Source organism: Notothenia rossii (genome assembly GCF_949606895.1).
Source record: "Notothenia rossii genome assembly, chromosome: 7".
Lineage (NCBI taxonomy): Eukaryota > Metazoa > Chordata > Actinopteri > Perciformes > Nototheniidae > Notothenia > Notothenia rossii.
Window position 1 is genome coordinate 35,062,698 of NC_136905.1, and position 19,550 is coordinate 35,082,247.

At 43.4% G+C, this 19,550-nt stretch overlaps 1 long non-coding RNA gene across 1 annotated transcript; it reads left to right on the top strand.

Moving 5' to 3' along the window:
- The first annotated feature begins 15,990 nt into the window (after window positions 1-15,990).
- Window positions 15,991-16,992, top strand: LOC307013143. Its single transcript, XR_013800870.1, has 2 exons — window positions 15,991-16,155; window positions 16,687-16,992. It is a non-coding gene; the product is annotated as an uncharacterized lncRNA (long non-coding RNA).
- Window positions 16,993-19,550: the final 2,558 nt, after the last annotated feature.

Sequence of the window (19,550 nt, forward strand, 5' to 3'; positions counted from 1 at the left end):
TAATATATAAAAAAAGAACACCATGCGTGTCATGATGGCACATAACAGCTCACGGCCGCAGATTACTCCGGGACCCAGACCCCCCCCATTCCCCAAAAATATTTTTATTGCAGATCTACATGAATCACACAAACGACTTATTTTGGATTCAAAACGGCGAATTTCGCCGAAAAGTGATAAGATTGCATCACTGAACATAGAAAGAGCACAACTGAAACATAACATCTGAGATGTAACAACATAATACACTTGTGGGGATGCTTAGGATGTGAGGAGTGAGGGACACGGCTTAGAACGGGCGTGTCGCCTGGCAGGACGGCAGAGTGTGTGCACCAGTCTGCCTTGATCTATGAATTCATGTCCGTGACACTCACTGCTGCCCACAGCTGTTTTATAGAAGGAAATTCCTTCACTTCATGAAAGTGTTTTAACCACACACACCTCTACACACACATGACGGGTGTTATTTTCCCCATAAGGAACAAGTCGCTGCAAATTATCCCGCTTATTACACGGCCACATTCTCAACAAAGTAACAACATGACTCCCAATATTAATTTAAATGCTTTTGTGGATTTAGAAAATGTTTTTATTGATTTAAAAAATTGTTGTATGTATTGATTTTAATTGACATGCATCCGCTAAGAAAAATAGTCCGTCGTTACCGTTTTTTATACAGTCTGAATGAAACGGCAGCTCTCAGCTGTGTATTTACACAACTAATGGCCCATCAACCACAGCTCTCTCCCCCTCTCCCCCCTGATCTTTCTTCTCCAGCAGCTAAATTAACTGTAGGTTACTCTGAGTGACAAGCTTACAGTTATACACAACACTGTCATTGCAAGTGACCCTCAGTTAGTTGACTTTTATGTTCAACTGCTAAATTTGTTACTGATAAAAAATGGCTTCTGCTGGACCTAATTACCTTAACACTAACCGCCAGAGGTTTTTGTACAGGTGTAACCGGCTGTGTCTGACTCTGCGTTGTGTTGTGTAGAAAGACGACGACCCAGATGTGTAGCTTCATTCAGGATGTACATTTATTTTCACTCCTGACGAAACAGCGACAGAAAGAAAACATTTCTCCAGTCAGTACTCTCTTTAACGTGCCCCTCTCCCACAGAGATCAGTATCAAAAGGGCATAACGTAAAAAGTAACACAACATACCTGACGAAACAGCGACAGAAAGAAAACATTTCTCCAGTCAGTACTCTCTTTAACGTGCCCCTATACAAATTAAACAACACAGAAATACATTGTGAACACCCGTGAGACACTACAACAAAAATAAGTAATAAAAAGTAACTTAAAGTGTATAAAGTCGACACTAAAACACGGAAATTGCTTCTGGCTGAAGAGCCGCCTACCTCTCCCACAGAGATCAGTATCAAAAGGGGAGAACGATGCATGAACCCCGCGAAAAAAAAGGGAACAGTGTCACATACATAAGGAACGTAGGGGTACACGCTAAAATTATAGTTCCACATACTGATGTGAGTCCTACTGCGTCAGGTATTAACACAAGATGAAACAAGAATAAACACAGATTTTGTGTAATTATATAGACATATTTACATAATATATTATATACAAATGAGACATAACTGTCCCTGTTACACTCACCCCGCTAGAATTATGCAAAATTCTGGGTCGCAAAACAATCCACATATAAACACACTGGCCATTACAACAAGCAACAAAACCATATGAAACAGCAATAAGAGCTTCCTACCTAAAGGATAAGAGAATGAGGGACTCGCTTGGGCCCAGCAAGAACCCACAGTACTCTACAGACAAGGTGAGGTGCAGTTTACACCCCACACCCTGGCCAAACGATGTGGATGAGCGAAAAATAAAATAAAAAAAGGCTCAATACAGCAGTATATCACCAGAGCACAAATAATGGCTAACACGCCACATTTCACACATTAATAACAGCACGCGGCCTTATCTCAACCCTCAAGAAGGGACTCAAGTTGTGCCATGGACTCAATGAAGCGGCGCACAGGTCTAATGACTCTGCCGAATCGTGAGGTAACCTGGCCATCTACATGTGATGCTTGACGCTTATTGGCAGGGGGCCGTTGTGGCAGAGGAGCTGGGAAAGCCATTGGGGTCTCTACAGCAGTTGCAGGGTCACTAGAAACGGGGGTGACCAACACAGAAGGAGGTGGTGGGTGGTCTGGATGAACAGAGTCATCAACAGGGGACTGCTCAAGGACCCATGAGGCGGTGCGGCCATCCTCCCCGTCAACATCCGAGAGGGAACCAGCTAGGGATGGCCCAGCTGTTGCAGCTGCTGTGTCTAACTCGGACACCTCTGTCCCATGCCAATCAGATGCCGGAGCGGTATCGGTCATGCTAGGGGTAGGTGCGGGCACAGGAGCATCATCTTCACCATCCGAGGCCTCCTCCAGCGGAAGGAAGTTGACTTGCAGCAGCAGGTTTCGGTGAACAACACGCTCATGTCCCTCTGGATCCCTGATCCGGTAGATATGGAGGGCTGGTTTTGAGGCCACCACAGTGTGCACAACAGGCATCCACTTGTCAGAAAGCTTGCATTTTCCCTTGGCGCCTTTGTTCGCCAGCAGCACCTGGTCACCGACAGACAGAGGTTGGCCCCTGACCCGTTTGTTATACTGGTCACTCTGATGTCTCTGCTCCGCTGTGCAGTTTTTCTGGGCCAGTGCCATGGCACAGTGCAGGTCTTCCAAGAGGGATTTCACATAGGCATTGTAGTCACACACAGTCACATCATGAAGTACATTCCTGAACAGAAGGTCCACTGGCAGCCTTGGGATTCTCCCGAACATCAAATAGAAGGGTGCGAACCCAGTGGTCTCATGGACAGTGCAATTGTACACGAAAGTCATTGTCTGTATCATCTGCGGCCACTTCTGTTTGGAGCGAAGTGGTAGAGACCTCAACATGTTGCCCAGGGTGCGGTTGAACCTCTCTGTGCCGCCGTTCCCCATAGGGTGGTAAGGTGTGGTGTGGGACTTGTCAACCCCTGACAACTGCAAGAGCTCAGCAATCAGCTCACTTTCAAAGTTTGCTCCCTGGTCAGAATGAAGGCGCTGAGGGAAGCCATAAACACAGAAAAAGTTGTCCCACAGCTTCTTGGCTACTCTCTTAGCTGTCTGATCCTGGCAGGGGAAAGCATGTGCCAACTTTGTATAGTGATCGGTGATCACAAGAACATCCACAGACTTGTTGTGACGGTCTTCAGCTGACCAGAAGTCGATGCACACAAGCTCCAGAGGGGCAGAGGTCTTAATGCTCTCCAGTGGGGCTCTTGCGGAAGGTTCAGGAGTCTTGCTGAGAACACATCTGTGGCAGTGCTTCACATGATTGCGGACATCCTTCTCCATGTCGTACCAGAAGAAACGCTGGCGGGCCAGAGACAGTGTGCGGGGCTGACCTTGATGGCCAGCATGGTCGTGAACACCAGATAATGCATCTGCCTTTAGCGACTCCGGCACCACGAACTGGGACCTCTTCTGTCTAGTCAAGGGATCTTTCGTGACCCTGTAGAGGACGCCATTCAGAAGAGTCAGTTTATCCCACTGCTTCAAGACTCTCAGAGTCGGCTGACTCTCATTGTAGCGTTCCCGTCTGGAAGGCCCGCGCTTCCTGTCGACATAGAGAGCGACCCTAGAAATTACTGGGTCCTGTTGCTGGTGTGACTGCAGCTCAGAAAGAGATAGGGAATGCAACGTGTCCTGGCCAGGTGGTTCAAAGGTGGTGAGGTGATCAACCAGGGAGGCTGCACGCTGCCTAGGAGCAGAGTCCCACTCGTCCAAGGAGGAAAGAAGAGAAGAGACCTCATCCTCAGACATTGAACCTTCAATGGCATCAGAGTGAGATGGACCCTCCAGTGACTGTGGTTGGCAGGTGAGGCGGAAGGCATCTTGCACAGACCCATCACTGACGTCACAGACCTGGTCCAGTAGCTCCAAGTAGGGTTCACGCGGCAACCGTTCCCTCAAAGGTTTCACGAAAGGGTCTCTGCTGAGGGCATCCGCCACCACGTTCAACCTGCCGGGAATATGTTTGATTTCGAAGGAATACGGAGCCAACTTAGCAACCCACCGCTGCTCACAGGCGTCAAGTTTCGGCTTGGTCATGATATATGTGAGAGGATTGTTATCTGACCAGACGGTGAATCTGTGACCCTTGAGCCAGTGGCTAAACTTCTCACAAACCGCCCACTTTAGAGCCAAGAACTCCAGTCTGTGTGCAGGATAATTGAGCTGGCTGCGACTGAGATTTTTGCTTGCAAAGGCGATGGGTCTTGCCTTCTCCTCACCAGCAGAAATTTGGGACAGTACAGCACCCAGACCATCAAGGCAAGCATCGGTGGAGAGGATGAAAGGCCTATCAAAGTCTGGGTGTGCCAGCACCACGCTGTTGAGGAGTGCGTGTCTCAGATCATCAAATGCCTTCTCACAGGCAGGGGTCCAATCCTGAGGAGTCAGTTCTCGAAAGGTGCCAGCTCTTCTCCGACCGAAAGAGCCCTTGGCTTTCCTCTTCTGCCCTGCAGTTAAGGCGTAGAGTGGCTTTGCGATGGAAGAACAGCCAGGAATGAAGTGTTGATAATACAGCACCATCCCGAGGAAAGACCTGACCTTCCGCTGAGATGGGGTGCAACCGTCGTCGTTCATGAGATCCTCCTTCCCGAAAGCTGAGATGACCCTCACCTTCTCTTGGTCGACTGAGACGCCACTGCTGTCTATCAAGTGACCCAGAAACCCCACAGTCCTGCGAAGGAAGTAGCACTTCTTCTGAGACAGCTTCAGGTTGTTGGCTCTGAGCCGCGAGAAGACAGTCTCCAGCCGTTTCAGGGCTTCCTCCTCGGATGGAGCAAAGACAAGCAGGTCGTCCAAATAACAGAGGAGGCTGGAGAAGTTCAAATCACCAAACACACTCATCATCATCCGCATAAAGGACGCGGGACTGTTGCAAAGACCTTGGGGAAGTCTGTTGTACTCATACAGGCCTAAGGGTGTTGTGAATGCCGAGTACTTCCTGTCAGACTCATGGAGGGGGATGTTGTAGAACCCCGATGTGAGATCCATGGTGCTGAAAAAGGCGTTTCCACCAAGGGCAGCAAGACAGTCGGCCTGGTGAGGCAGCGGGTGGGCGTCCTTGACGGTCTTGGCATTAAGCCAGCGAAAGTCAGTGCAGATCCTTAACTCTCCTGACTTCTTCCAGACAAGGACCAGCGGCGATGCATACTCACTGACTGATTTACTGATGATGCCTTTCAACTCCATCTCAGACAGCACCTCTCTCAGTTTGTGATAGTGTGCTGGAGGGACACGGCGATAGGGTAGCCTGAAGGGGTGATCATCAGTGAGATGAATCCGGTGGACGAACTCTTTCGCTTCCCCACAGTCCAGCTTGTCTTTGGAGAAGACATCCTGGTAAGTGAGCAACAGTTCAGAGAGTCTCTTTTTCCATTCATCTGACACCGCACAGCCTTCGAGGTCGATGTCTGCCAATCCACAGTCTTTAAGCTGCTGAGTGTGGGTAGAGCTGGCATCTGAGTTGGGAGGAGGGTCAGCTGCCTGACTGGTCTGTGGCCTATTCACACCCTGAGAGAGGGGAAGTTCTTCCATCGCGACACAAGTAAACACATCGGCCACTTTAGCATTGCGGCGTAGTGTCACGGGACTCTTGGTTGGGTTAAGGACCTTCATAGGGACCCAACGATCTCCCCACATGGGTGCCACAACCCGTCCCACAATAATGTCTTTGGGGGCTGAACGGGAGGAGGTGGGCTCCACAATGACAGTGCTCCCAGGGGACACAGGAACACTGCCAGGTAGCTTTCCCCACACCAGATACTCCTTCTGTGGTGCTAGAGTGATAGCTTGCCGTAGCTTGACCGTGCCAACCTTGTCAGGCAGTTCAGGACCAGACCAACGAGTGATGCAGCTGAGCAACTGAAGAAACTGCTCACAGTCGGGGTCTGAGGTGTTGGACTGGATGAGCTCCCAGTACTTCTCATCAGACTTCATCCTCTGTAATATGGGCCTGATGACGTTGCTACCAATAATGAGTTCGTCTCTCTGCCCTGGGACAAGGAAAGTTGGCACAATGAATTTAGAACCGTAAACCTCAATCTCCAGGTCATAGATACATCTGGGTTGTGTCATAAGGCCACCACAGCCAACTAGGACCACCTTCTCTGGCACAGGCTGAGGACAAGGGAGGACACCAGCAGCTCTAAGATTGGACTCTGCCTCTTCGCTGAGTGTGCATGACATGCTCCCTGAATCAAGCATCCCCCTTAAAGTTGACTGACCCCCTACTAACACTGGGGTATAAAACAAGTCATTGGCTCCTTCAACTCTATGTGAACCCACAGCAATCACAGTTTTGTCATCAGGAAGATTACTACAGCAGTTCACATATGTTGATCTTAAGTCATTTTCCTCACTGAGGGTGTCACTAGTGCCGCCCATGCTATCCCTCTCACTGCACGGGCGGGCTAGTTTAAACCAGCATTGGAGGGAGAAGGTGGCATGGCTGAGGAAGGAGAGGCCTGTGGGCACTGATTTCTTATGTGACCAGGACTGAAGCAGTTAAGGCATAATCTGTAAAGCCTGCAGTGTGCATGGGTTGAATGGTCCCTGGAGCCACAAACCTTGCATGGAAAGGACTCAGATGCCTGCTGGTAACGGGGTCGACCATTCTGACGGTGGACTTGTTGGTGGTTGCCTGGCTGACCATTCTGACGGTGGGCTTGTTGGTGGTTACCTGGCTGATGGTAGTCTGGCCTTTGACTGGTTGTAAGGGAAGCGTTGCACATAGCCAGAACTCTGTCAAACATTGCAACTACCTGTTGAACACCAGCGTCGGTAGTAGGTGGGTTGACGGTGGTAGGGGCTGGGTCAGAGACAGCAGAGAGAGGCAGGGATAAGGGGGACACTTGGGGACTCACCCTAGCATGGTCTGGCTGAGGCTGACTGTAAGCAAGGGCAGTGGCCGGTAGAGAGTTGGGAGGGGGGTCTGGTTGGTGCGCTAATGAGGCCTGAGACATCCCCAGATTGACAGGGCGAAAAGAATCAGTCACAGGGCTCTGACTATAAACTGACAGACCCACCACATTATGAGACTGCGCTGCTGTTTTTCTCACATTTCTCATATGGGCGTCCAGACGCTCCTGAACCTCAGCCATGGTCCACCGCTCAGGTGCCTTCAGTTGGAATGATATGGCGAGACTGGGGTCAGGACAGTGATTAATGAACATCAAGACCACTTCTGCACTGGGGTCATCTACACATTTACCTCGCCTCCGGAGGCACTCGTCCGCAGCATCTATTGACTTGTTAAGGCGTATCCAATAGTCCATAGCACTTTCACCAGCACGTGGAACAGTGCCGTAAAAATCTTTCATGGGCAAGTTAGAGTATGACAGCTCACTAAAGTTACCCTTTAATATGTCAAACACAGCTGTGGGCAGGTCGGTCGCACTCAAGTCAGGTCGGCTGCGGATTGACACTTTCACCACATCCCTGGCTTTACCTGTTAGTCTTGACATAATCAGATCAAACCTTTCTACGTGAGTGTCACATTTCACTCTATTCAGGTAACATCTCATCATGTCCTCCCATTCATGAATAGAAAATACATCAGCACGATCACCCCTGAAGTAAGGCGGAGCCTTGGTGTCTGACTGCACCACAACCTTCAATTGAGACAAATCAGCCTGGTGGGACGGGTGTGGATTGGTGGGAGACTGAGGCTGGGCAGCACTGGGCTGGTGCATGGTGCTTGATATGTTCTCACCTATCTGTTTAGCCAAACTTGTTATCATTTCCCCAAAAGCTTCAACAGATACTACTTGTGTAAGTTTACGGTCTGGCTGCATAATAGGTGTGGAGCTTGCAGCAGGTGTTAATGTCGGGTTGAAATCACTAGCGAACCCAAATCTTTCACTACCTTTAAGTCGCTGGCCCCTCCCCAACCCAAATGTGACATCATGCCCACTAACATCCATATTGTTAATGACAACAACAAAAAAATCCCACAAAGCAATCAAAACACAGTTTAAAGCCACCCACAAGAGATAAAACACTAAAATAAAATAAAATGATAAAACAAAGATAGACAGATATACTCAGTGATAAGTGTCCTCTCAGACTCAGTGCATCTCTCAATTTGAATATGTACACTGTCCCTTTAACGCACCTGCCGTCGCAGCAAGAGAGGGGGAAAAAAAAAAAAAAAAGAGGAAAAAAAAAAACACACACTCCAGTCTTTCCTTCTTCCCGCCGGTGGGCAGCAGCTTTACCCCGGGGACCAGCCGGCGCTGGTCGCGGATACAACGGGTCGTCACGGCACCAAGTGTAACCGGCTGTGTCTGACTCTGCGTTGTGTTGTGTAGAAAGACGACGACCCAGACATGTAGCTTCATTCAGGATGTACATTTATTTTCACTCCTTACGAAACAGCGACAGAAAGAAAACATTTCTCCAGTCAGTACTCTCTTTAACGTGCCCCTCTCCCACAGAGATCAGTATCAAAAGGGCATAACGTAAAAAGTAACACAACATACCTGACGAAACAGCGACAGAAAGAAAACATTTCTCCAGTCAGTACTCTCTTTAACGTGCCCCTATACAAATTAAACAACACAGAAATACATTGTGAACACCCGTGAGACACTACAACAAAAATAAGTAATAAAAAGTAACTTAAAGTGCATAAAGTCGACACTAAAACACGGAAATTGCTTCTGGCTGAAGAGCCGCCTACCTCTCCCACAGAGATCAGTATCAAAAGGGGAGAACGATGCATGAACCCCGCGAAAAAAAAGGGAACAGTGTCACATACATAAGGAACGTAGGGGTACACGCTAAAATTATAGTTCCACATACTGATGTGAGTCCTACTGCGTCAGGTATTAACACAAGATGAAACAAGAATAAACACAGATTTTGTGTAATTATATAGACATATTTACATAATATATTATATACAAATGAGACATAACTGTCCCTGTTACATAGGCCTACCTAAACCCGTCAAATCCCGCTATTAGAATGCAATTTTTAACTACATAGGGTGCTACATAACACACTTTCAGGAAAAGTCACGGACTGGGAGACTTTAATATTTTATTGAAAAAAAGTTACATTGCACACACACAACACACATCACACAAATTGACCCGATTGGCAGTTCTAGTGTTAAATAAACTCACTAATTAATTAAACCAGTTCAATACGCATTATTCTTATTATCATTCTTTATGAGCGCAGAAATAGTCTTAAAATCAGATCTGTTTTTTAAATGAAATCTGACGGCAGGCAGTTAGCTCTGATCACCTATGATAAATGCGCCGCACCTAATCGCTGGCCATTCAGCCACAGACACTGTTCAAAATGGGGGGGAGCCAGGGGGAGCTTGGCTCCCCCGAAGAGGGAGGGAGCTCCCCTGAAGGCTGACTTTGAGATAAATAGGGGGAGCCCAAAACAATCATGCATATTTGTGTCACACAGATTAGAAATGTTGAGTTTCTGTAAATAACAATTCTTGAAATAAATAATAGTTATTGTTCGTTACAGTTTCTGAATATTTATTTATATTTGTCTGGGTGTTGCCATCTGTACGTGGCGGCTCTGCATTCTTACTTACGTTGCTTTGGTTACGGCGGTGATGCCGGCGCGGTATTTGAAATGTTCATATGGATATTTTGTTAACTCTGGCTTTGTAATAAAAAATATGGCAAAACGAAAACAGCCAAGCGTCACAGCTTTTGGATTCACAAGCAAAGAAGCGAAGGAGTCTAAAAATGACAATGTGAACGGAAAACAACTTTTAGTTGGCCGGGTGTAAGTGGCGTTAGGGTCGAGCTTGACAGCTCCACACCGAGGGAGAGGCCTGCCGATGCGGAGCCTGAAGAGGCTTCAACAACGGCCACAGCCGCCGGCATAGTGACACCGTCTGTAGTAGTAGCAGAGTGATTGTATAGCAATTGGTCGAATCCGCGCTGCTGCGAGTTGAGTAAAGTTAGAACGATATTGGCAGATTCGGATTTCACGGATCAATAACTGATGAACAAAACGTTTTTCAGACACAAATGACGTCTCCTAAGTACTGTGGTAAGGTTGACAACTACAATCACATGTTGATAAAAAAAGGCAATATGCGCCGTCCTCCGAGCTGGACACATTAAATTGGTCTCTTTCCGCAGCTGGAGAAGAAACGAGTGCTCAGGGACTGTCTGCAAAGTGCAACACCGAAAAAAGAGAATACAATAATATTCAATCACTTCACTATTATAAAGTATTACTACCAAACTCACTACACACATCAATAGTCTCCTGATGCTCATACTTCAGCAGAGAGTTTGGAAGAATGTGCTTTTGAGTAATGTTGGGGAATATTTATAGTGTAACATCTTCAATAAATATGGCTTCATCTTCAATCACTTCACTATTATACAGTATATTTCTACCAAACTCACTACACACATCAATAGTCTCCTGTTGGTCAGACTACAGCAGAGAGTTTGAAAGAATGTGCTTTTGAATAATTTTGGGGAAGATTTATAATGTAAAATCTTCAATAAATATGGCATCATCTTCAATAACGTTACTATTATACAGTATATTTCTACCTCACTCACTACACACATCAATAGAGAGGCGAAGTCACGCCCATCTACTTCCGGACCATGGGACCCCGGAAGCAAAAAATTATACATTGAATTTAATGGAGAGAGAAAACGTATCTTTTGATCCCGTTTGAATTGTGCCACGAACTACACATATGATGTTTGTCAATCTTAAACAATCATTTCCATGTCAAAAAAGTCACATTTTGTCGTAAAACTGTTGAAATATAAGAGTATGAAAAATACGCGACTACAAAGACTACAAATCCCATTCTGGGTCGCGTATGTGATGTCACAGACGATAATGCTCCAAGTGGTTGAGACTCGTAATTAAAGCGAAGAAGAAGATTTCATAACTGATTTATTCCCTTCAATAAATACAAGAGATTGCTCCAATAAATTCACTTTTACAAGATGCCTGTGTACTTTGTACCATGTTGTAATCACAAAAGTGATCATACCACTTGCTCGTTCTATCGCTTCCCGTCTGATGAAAGGACCAGGAGTCGCTGGATCAGACATATCAGGTAATATCATAGGTAATATACATGTTGTGCATGGAACATAGTCAAGTTAGCTACCTAGCTAGTAGCGACGAGTAGTGAGCACGTTAGTTAGCATTACATTATTTAGCCTTGTCATTTTTAGTAGCCTTACCATGAAGTTATTATTTTATTACATGAAGTACACCAACATGTTAAACAGTAAGAGTAGTCATCATGGTAAGTATTTTGTGAAACATTTGAAGAGTAGCCTACTGCGCCTTCCACCGGGGGCTAAGGAAGCAATTCAGGGAGAGTCGAAGGAAGGCAGGCAGGCAGGCAGGGAGCTTTGCATGACATTCTTCTGGACATGTGTCATTGTGATGACAGTGAGGGTGAGTCAATCTGTTTGTTGGAAAGACAGTAGTTGAATGATTACTGAGAGAAAATTATTAAAAGAGATAATTATTCAGTGTTGTTACTTTAAAGTGTTGTTACTGACCTTTTTCTCTTTTATTTTCTTTACCTCACCTGTAACTGCTGAGACCCTGAGGAACATGCACACTGACCTGCTCTGGCAACCTGATTTCCACTGTACGTAATAGTATTTGGTTATGGTATATTATTTATATACATCAAAGGCACAATGCACCCCCCAGAGACAAACATGTATTGAGTGTGATATTTTGCATAGGTCATGTGAAATCATCTTTACATACTAGAAAACTGTAGGAGCGGCAACTTGTTTTGAAATTGAATTTTTAATATCCGATAATAAAGTTGATCTGTTTTCTTTATTCTTCTCTCTTCCCAGCTCCATCCATCACCGTTCTCTGTTCCTGCAGGTCCTGCTTGCTAATCAATGCTTTATTTTTTTTACACAATTAAAAATAAAGTCAATGTATTGTATGACATGAAGTTGTGCTTCATTCTGAGTCAATAATAAATTCATTCTGCCTTCAACTGCAAAATTATTGTGGACTGCACCAACATCCATGTAGCTGCCCCCAGTAAGATGAACCAAGCAAAGCTGACACTCAACATACAGCTGTGCTCTTAAGTTGACATGAAGAATTTGTGAAATATTGGTAATTATTTGGAAAAAATGACTGACGATGCAGAAAACTTTTTTTATATAGGAAAAGTGGTCAAGTTAAGCATTTATCACTACATATGTGTCACACTTAAAAGGCCAAACACACTGGCCAAACACACCTCGTTTACAACTCCCCAGTTGACAGCCATGACTCCGTCTAAATTGTACCCCCCAAGCACCCTCTTCATGAGGGACGCGCATGGAGTGGATGAAAGTCCCGACCTCAGCACAGCACCAAAATTGCTGGCTGTCAACCTGAGGATTTGTCCGCTGTCCTACGGTGGCTGTCTGGATGGCAGCTTGCTGGTCTCTGCTCAGTCGCATTGAGGCAAGAATTACCTCAAGCCCCCGACCCCCATGCTCCTTCACCAGCTCCGGCACGTTGAAAATGGCCTGATGTTGAGGCTGCAGCTCTGGCTCAGGTGACAAAAGCCATGCCATGCCACGCTGCGCCCCTCAGTGCAGACCTGAACCAGTCTACTTCCTCAGTGGCGATGTCTCTGGCCAGTGGGTTGTATGTCTCCTCTTGCTGTTGGTAGAGTTGAGACACCGGCTGGACTACTTTTGAAGTACCAGGCTTCCTCCACTGGCACTCAACTTCTGTGGAGCTGATCTGCCACATGGCAAATATTGCCAATGCTGCAGCGTGGCTGCATTTGTACATCCCCCGTGCACAACCACAGACAGCGCTCTGCATCGCGCCATCCTCTCCCATGTAGATCTGTACAAATAAAGTAAGTACCATATTTGTTAACATGCTATAATAGATTGAATGAGCAATACAAGGATGGTCCGGATCTGGGGGTGGGAGGGTTTATTTTTCCATAGTTTTTTCCTCTTGTCTGATTGTTGTTATTGTTTGTTTTTTCTGTATTTTTTGTAATTTGTGTTGTATTGGTTCTGATTGTACATTGTATTTTTTTAAATGTGTATTACATTTTTGAAAAACATTTGATCAAATAAAAAGGATTTGGTCAGGATCTAGACTCAGTGTGTAGTTTATGAATTAATCAATGCTCTCTACATGAGGAAAACACATACCAGTGTACCAGAGGGAGTCACACACAGCTGTGCCTAGATAACCAAACAAATTGACAAGATAACCAAAATCCTTGAATCTACACACAGCAAATAAACTCAAATGACACAACGAGATGTAAAAAGGAGATCACACATATAGTCGATATAAAACTGGCCGCTTCAATCTGAAGAGCAACTAAAACAAAACACGGGAGTGTACCTTGTTCTTGTGAACACTAATGTTATCCATAGCATACACACCCGTTCTAGGTTCTGATTGGCTCTCTAGGTTGGCATTCTAGCTTCTGACTGGCTGTCCAGGTTGTCAATCATAGCCGTGGGCATATTATACTAGTCGACTCGTAACATCGCTAAACTTTTTTTCTTGACGGTTTTCTCAGTCAACTAATGCTATTGATAACAGTAACATAAATTAACACAGCCCTGCACACTGCAGTCATTATATGCCTGGTCTGTGGTTCATCATCTTCTTTTTCATTCTCCTCCTTATTGACTGACATTAACGTTAAACATTGCACTCATGTTACTCACCGAAACCTTTTAAAGCCGGTCCCGCATGCTGGCTCTTACAGAACCGACTAACTCCCCTTTCGTGTATGTACAGCTCTCAACATGCCCAGACTTGTAGTGATTTTCACCTCGTGTTATACTTTTATTCTCATTCTGAAAGAATGAGGTGAAATGTGCCAACGTGACGGCCATCTTTGTGTTGGTGACGCGTATTGTGCGGGACCAGAGACATGTAGTTCACTGAGCGGATTAACACAAAAAAAATGTGTTACTTCACAGTTTTACGACACATTTTTATTTTTTTGACTTGCAAAATGTTCTTTTAAATTGACAAACATCATATGTGTAGTTCGTGGCACAATTCAAACGGGATCAAAAGATACGTTTTCTCTCTCCATTGAATTCAATGTATAATTTTCCGCTTCCGGGGTCCCATGAGCTCCCCCGGAAAGGGAGGGACTTCACCTCTCTATAGTCTTCGGTTGGTCAGACTACAGCAGAGAAGAACATTTGTAAGAATATGGTTTGGTTTTGATTTCTTATATTGACAAATCCAATGGCTCCATCATATAGATCAAATGTGACCTGAAAAACCTAGGGAATATGTAAACATAAGTGTTATTTTCTATAATATACAGGTGCTAAACAATAATTTCATTTACACAGTATTAACTTTTTATTTTTCTCAACAGGAACAAGAAAAAAAGGGAAGCTTATATTCTAAATGTATTGGTTAAAAACAACACAAATGTCTCCAAAAACTGCATGATTATAATAACGCTGGAAGTTGCCTGTAGACACAGTTCAGTCTCCTTTCTCAAGCCTACAGTACGAAAGGGATGCAAATACTTTGAATGATCAGTTTCACTCACCTTTTTTAGCTCTTGCCCGGCCATCTGCTCTTGTGTGCCGTCTAGGATTACACCCATGATCCAGGAGGTATAGACGGTTATTGAAAATGATGCCATGATTTTACATTATAAATATTCACCAAAATTATTCAAAACCATATTCTTCCAAACTCTCTGCTGTAGTCTGACCACCAGGAGATTATTGATGTGTGTAGTGAGTTTCGTATAAATATACTGTATATTAGTAACATTATTGAAGATGATGCCATATTTATTGAAGATTTTACATTATAAATATTCACCAAAATTATTCAAAAGCACATTCTTCCAAACTCTCTGCTGTAGTCTGACCAACAGGAGACTATTGATGTGTGTGGTGAGTTTGGTAGTAATAAGCTGTATAATAGGGATTGAATATTATTGTATTCTCTTTTTTCGGAGTTGCACTTTGCAGACGGTCCCTGAGCACTCATTTCTTCTCCGGTTGCGGATAGAGACCAATGTAATGTTTCCAGTTTGGAGGACAGCACGTATTGGCTTTTTTTGATAAAAATGTAGTTCGTTGTCAACCTTACCACGGTACTTAGGAGATGTCATTTGTGTCTGAATAACGTTTTGTTCATGAGTTATTGATCCGTGAAATCAGAATCTCCCAATATCGTTCCAACTTTACTGAACTAAGCCAGAAGACCGTCTCATTTCGTAGACCGCTCGGTTTGCTGTTCCTTCACTTTATTTTTATATTTATATACATTTATTTTGGACAAAAACTTAGCGTGAGGAAAGGCAAGTGTGGCGTGAGTGCGTGAGATATGGGTTAATTGCGTGACTCTCACGCTCAATGCGTGAGTGTTGGCAACCCTGCTATGTTCCATTCAAAACATGTATATTACCTGATATGTTTGGTCCTTGTCCTTTCACCAGACGGGAAGCGATAGAACGAGCAAGTGGTATGATCACTTTTGTGATTACAACCTGGTACAAAGCACACAGGCATCTTGTAAATGTTAATTTATGGAGCAATCTCTTATATTTATTGGAGGGAATAAATCAGTTATGAGTTATGAGTTATTATCAGTTACTTCTTCTTTGCTTTAATTGCGAGTCCAACCAGTCTTGGAGCATTATCGCCCATGACATCACTTACGCAACCCAGAATGCGATTTGGGATTTGTAGTCTTTCTAGTTGCGTATTTTTCATAGTCTTATATTTCAACAGTTTTACGACAAACTGTGACTTTTTTTACACGGAAATGATTGTTTAAGATTGACAAACATCATATGTGTCATTCTTGGCACAATTCAAACGGGATCAAAAGATAACTTTTCTCTCTCCATTGACTTCAATGTATAATTTTCCGCTTCCGGGGTCCCATGGAGGCTCCCGGAAGGGGAGGGACTTCGCCTCTCTATAAGGGCAAATAGGCGGAGCCGAGGCGGGACCTGCTGCCACCGAGCTGAAAGTTCCAGAGCTAGCTGAAGCTACCAAGCTAAGCTAACATGCTCCTCATCTGCACACTGCCGTGGCATTTTACGTTTCTAAGGTAAGCGGACATGAAACTATTCAGCAAAACTATAAATAATAATCTAAGTTATTGAGTTTTTAGCATAATACTTCAGAATCTTAAAATCCCTTAACGTTTGTATGCAATTGTGCTAAATTCAACATTGGAATCAAGCAAATATTAATATGTTTGCATGACATTAGTTATTTATATTTTGATATCACTTAATTATACATTTAATACATTTAAGTCAAGCTAAGGTACATGTGATGGTAGCTATAGTGCTCTTACCTGTGAGGCCTCCTCCAAACAGGATAATAACCAGAATGTATCATTAAAACTAAGTACCAGTTCTAGATCCTTGACTTTAGACAAACAATTCAAAAGACAACATGTATTTAAAGACCAATCTTTATTTGAATGTGCCTCTTAACCTGATATATTAGTTATACAGTAATAGTATTGACAATCTAAAAAAATTTAGCAACTCAACAGTCAACTTTATGTTTCTAAAGCATTTGTTATTTTCATTTTCCCCCTCTCATATTCAATGTGAACGGATTGAGACAGCGTGGTGTCCAGAAAACTGCAGAGACTTCAGGGAGAAACCTCCGTGTGATAGACGTCCTGTCTGTTTGTTTGGCCCGGAGAGGACTGAGGGTCTTTCCTCAGGGAGGGGGACCAGGCCTGATGGAGGAGCCCGTGCTGGGCAAAGCTGATACCAACTGCACATGCCTAGTCTGTCACTTTATTTGACTAAATGTGTTTACTTGTACATTTAATAGTTTTACACCTTCTGTCCATATGTGCTTTTTATTTAAAACATGTTTGATTAAGTTTTGGTTGACATTTCAATAAATTGTATTTGTATTTGCACTCCTTTTGTCCATTATTCTTACTGGAAATGTTAGATTACACATTCACATCTGACTGAAGATTGGCCCCATTTATTTGTGACGATGCAAACTCTGCGGTACAAGGCACAAGTGATGTGAAGCTCATAAAGCGAGGCAAATAGAAATAATTAGCTGATGGAGTGTAAATGTGGAAATAGGTGCATTCGATCAGCTGACTGTTTTTACAATAAAAGTAGTTTCTTAGTGTACTGGTCTTAAAATCTCATAGCATAAGCTTTTAATTTTCCTCTTGGATGTTCTTCTTGACCCTCAGAGAAGGAGAACATTTCGCTTCTTTCAGGCATGTCCTTTCCTAACAAAAATTACAGGAAACATAAAACATATCGCAGAACAAGTGTGTTATTTATGAAAGCGGTGTGTTTGTGTGTTTAGGGGCTGTAGATATAATTATTTTGTAATTGTAATGTTTTTGTTTTATTTCAACAGTGAGCTACAAAGACAATCCGATTATGAATGAACAGTATGAAGTTCATCAACATTGAAATATATGTTATTATCAAAATAATATTTAACTGTTATCAAAACGTAGTGCAACTGTAGAAGCTTGCTCTGTTGTCTCACTGAAAGAATAACTTTTACCACGTTTTTTTGAACAATATTGAGAGATAAATAGTAGCAGTTCTCACTATGTGTTAAATATCTTTGCCTTTAATACATTAAATTAGAAAGCTGACAAAATCATATTGCTTGTTAACATCTAAATGTAACTTTTTGCACAGAAAAAACCCTCAACTTAACTGCTGTGTAGGTGATCTAGTATTTAGTGTTGTTTAATGGAATGTATATCAGTGTATTAAAGTCAATACTTCATTCATTTAAAACAATATCTTTCTTGATTATTTGTACAGTATGAAAAAAAGAGCCTTTGTACCTGAGCTGAAGTTCACTGCTGTGAGGAATCCAGTTGTGTCTCTCACTCTCTGGTCCAGCCTGTCTGCGTAACCTGGACACCTTAAACAAACAGATATATATGTAAAGTACCATGTGTACAAACAATATAACTGATTCTCTTCTGTTGAACATGTTGGATTGTGTATTGTCCGAGTCAGGGTCCTTTTTATTTTACTGTAACTTTGGAAGTTGTGTTACCAATGCTTACTGTTTATTTGATACCCATTTGGTAATGCAATTAATAAAAACAACAAGGTTTGGGTTCGTTCTTCAGATGACTGTGACGTTAACGTGTAAGCTCAATAATGAACTCCAGCTCAACCAACCATATTCTAATATCTAAGTAATCATCTTGAAATATGACATTAATAATTGTAATATATACACATCTTATTGTGAGGTTGATTTCACATACACTACTTCAACATTAGCTTGTCTACATACTTGAGCATAGCCAATTTAAATTAACCTTAGTGATCCATACAGTTCCTAGCTACATAATAAAATATCTCTCTAAGTTACAAGGATGACCTTATTTTATCAACCTCAAACAGAAGCTGTTTGTTCAACAGTATTATCCCGCTTAACGCTTGTCTATTTCGTTTTAACCTTTATATACAGTCTATGATTTTAACTTGGAGACTACAATTAGCATTGTTAGCACCGATGTAGCTACCACTCGCTTACACGCTAACCCAAGCCTTAACATTCATTACGTTGATTAAAATCATTAACACATAAATAAAGCACTCGAATTTCACTTACCGCAAAACCGCATTAATGCACCGTCTGTTTTAACCGCAGAGCGAGTCACAATAGCCCGATATATAAGCATGAAGAACAAACAACCACGGCCGGCTTCAAGTTGTGTTTCCTGGAGGAACTGACCAGGCAGAGTCCCTGTAGCTAGCTTCACGGAACAGCTAGCAGAGAGACAAGAAGCTAGCAGTAGCAGTCACTTGACAGAGCGGTCACTCAATGTGAACACGCCCTAATTTATGCAAAAACGTTAAGACCTAATATAAATAAAATGGTCGTGTTAGAAAACAATTCACTCACAGTTCCATAATCAAGAAGGTGGAATCTAACTATATCGATAATAAAATGTATGGAGCCAGGGGTAGAAACATGTTTTTTTCTGCTGTAAAAATGGGCATTTTAACATGGGGGTCTATGGAAATTGCTCCTTTCTGCAGTCATCGCCTATCGGCCAATATATGAACTGCAGTATGTAGCACTTCCGTATTGGCGTCCCGGCTCATCCCCAGAGTTTGCCGCTTGATGTGAACGCGCACCTAACTAGATAGGACATGGCTGGCTTGAGCGATCAACTTGATAACCTGCGTACATAACCTGAATACAGAAATTAATGAAAGCAAGCCTATTGATCCTCATTCTGATGACATTCATAGGGTGTATTGTATACACATTTAGAATAATAAATTTGTTGTCATTAGGCGCTTTCACACCAAGTACTTTTCCCAGGAATAGTTCCCGGAACTTAGTTCCCCGGAAATCTTTAGTTCCGGAACTATCTAGTAGATCGCGTTCACACCGGAATAAGTCCCTGAGGGAGGATTATGCAAATGAAGCCGCTGACGTCACTTCTTCTTCTTCTGTTTTGGG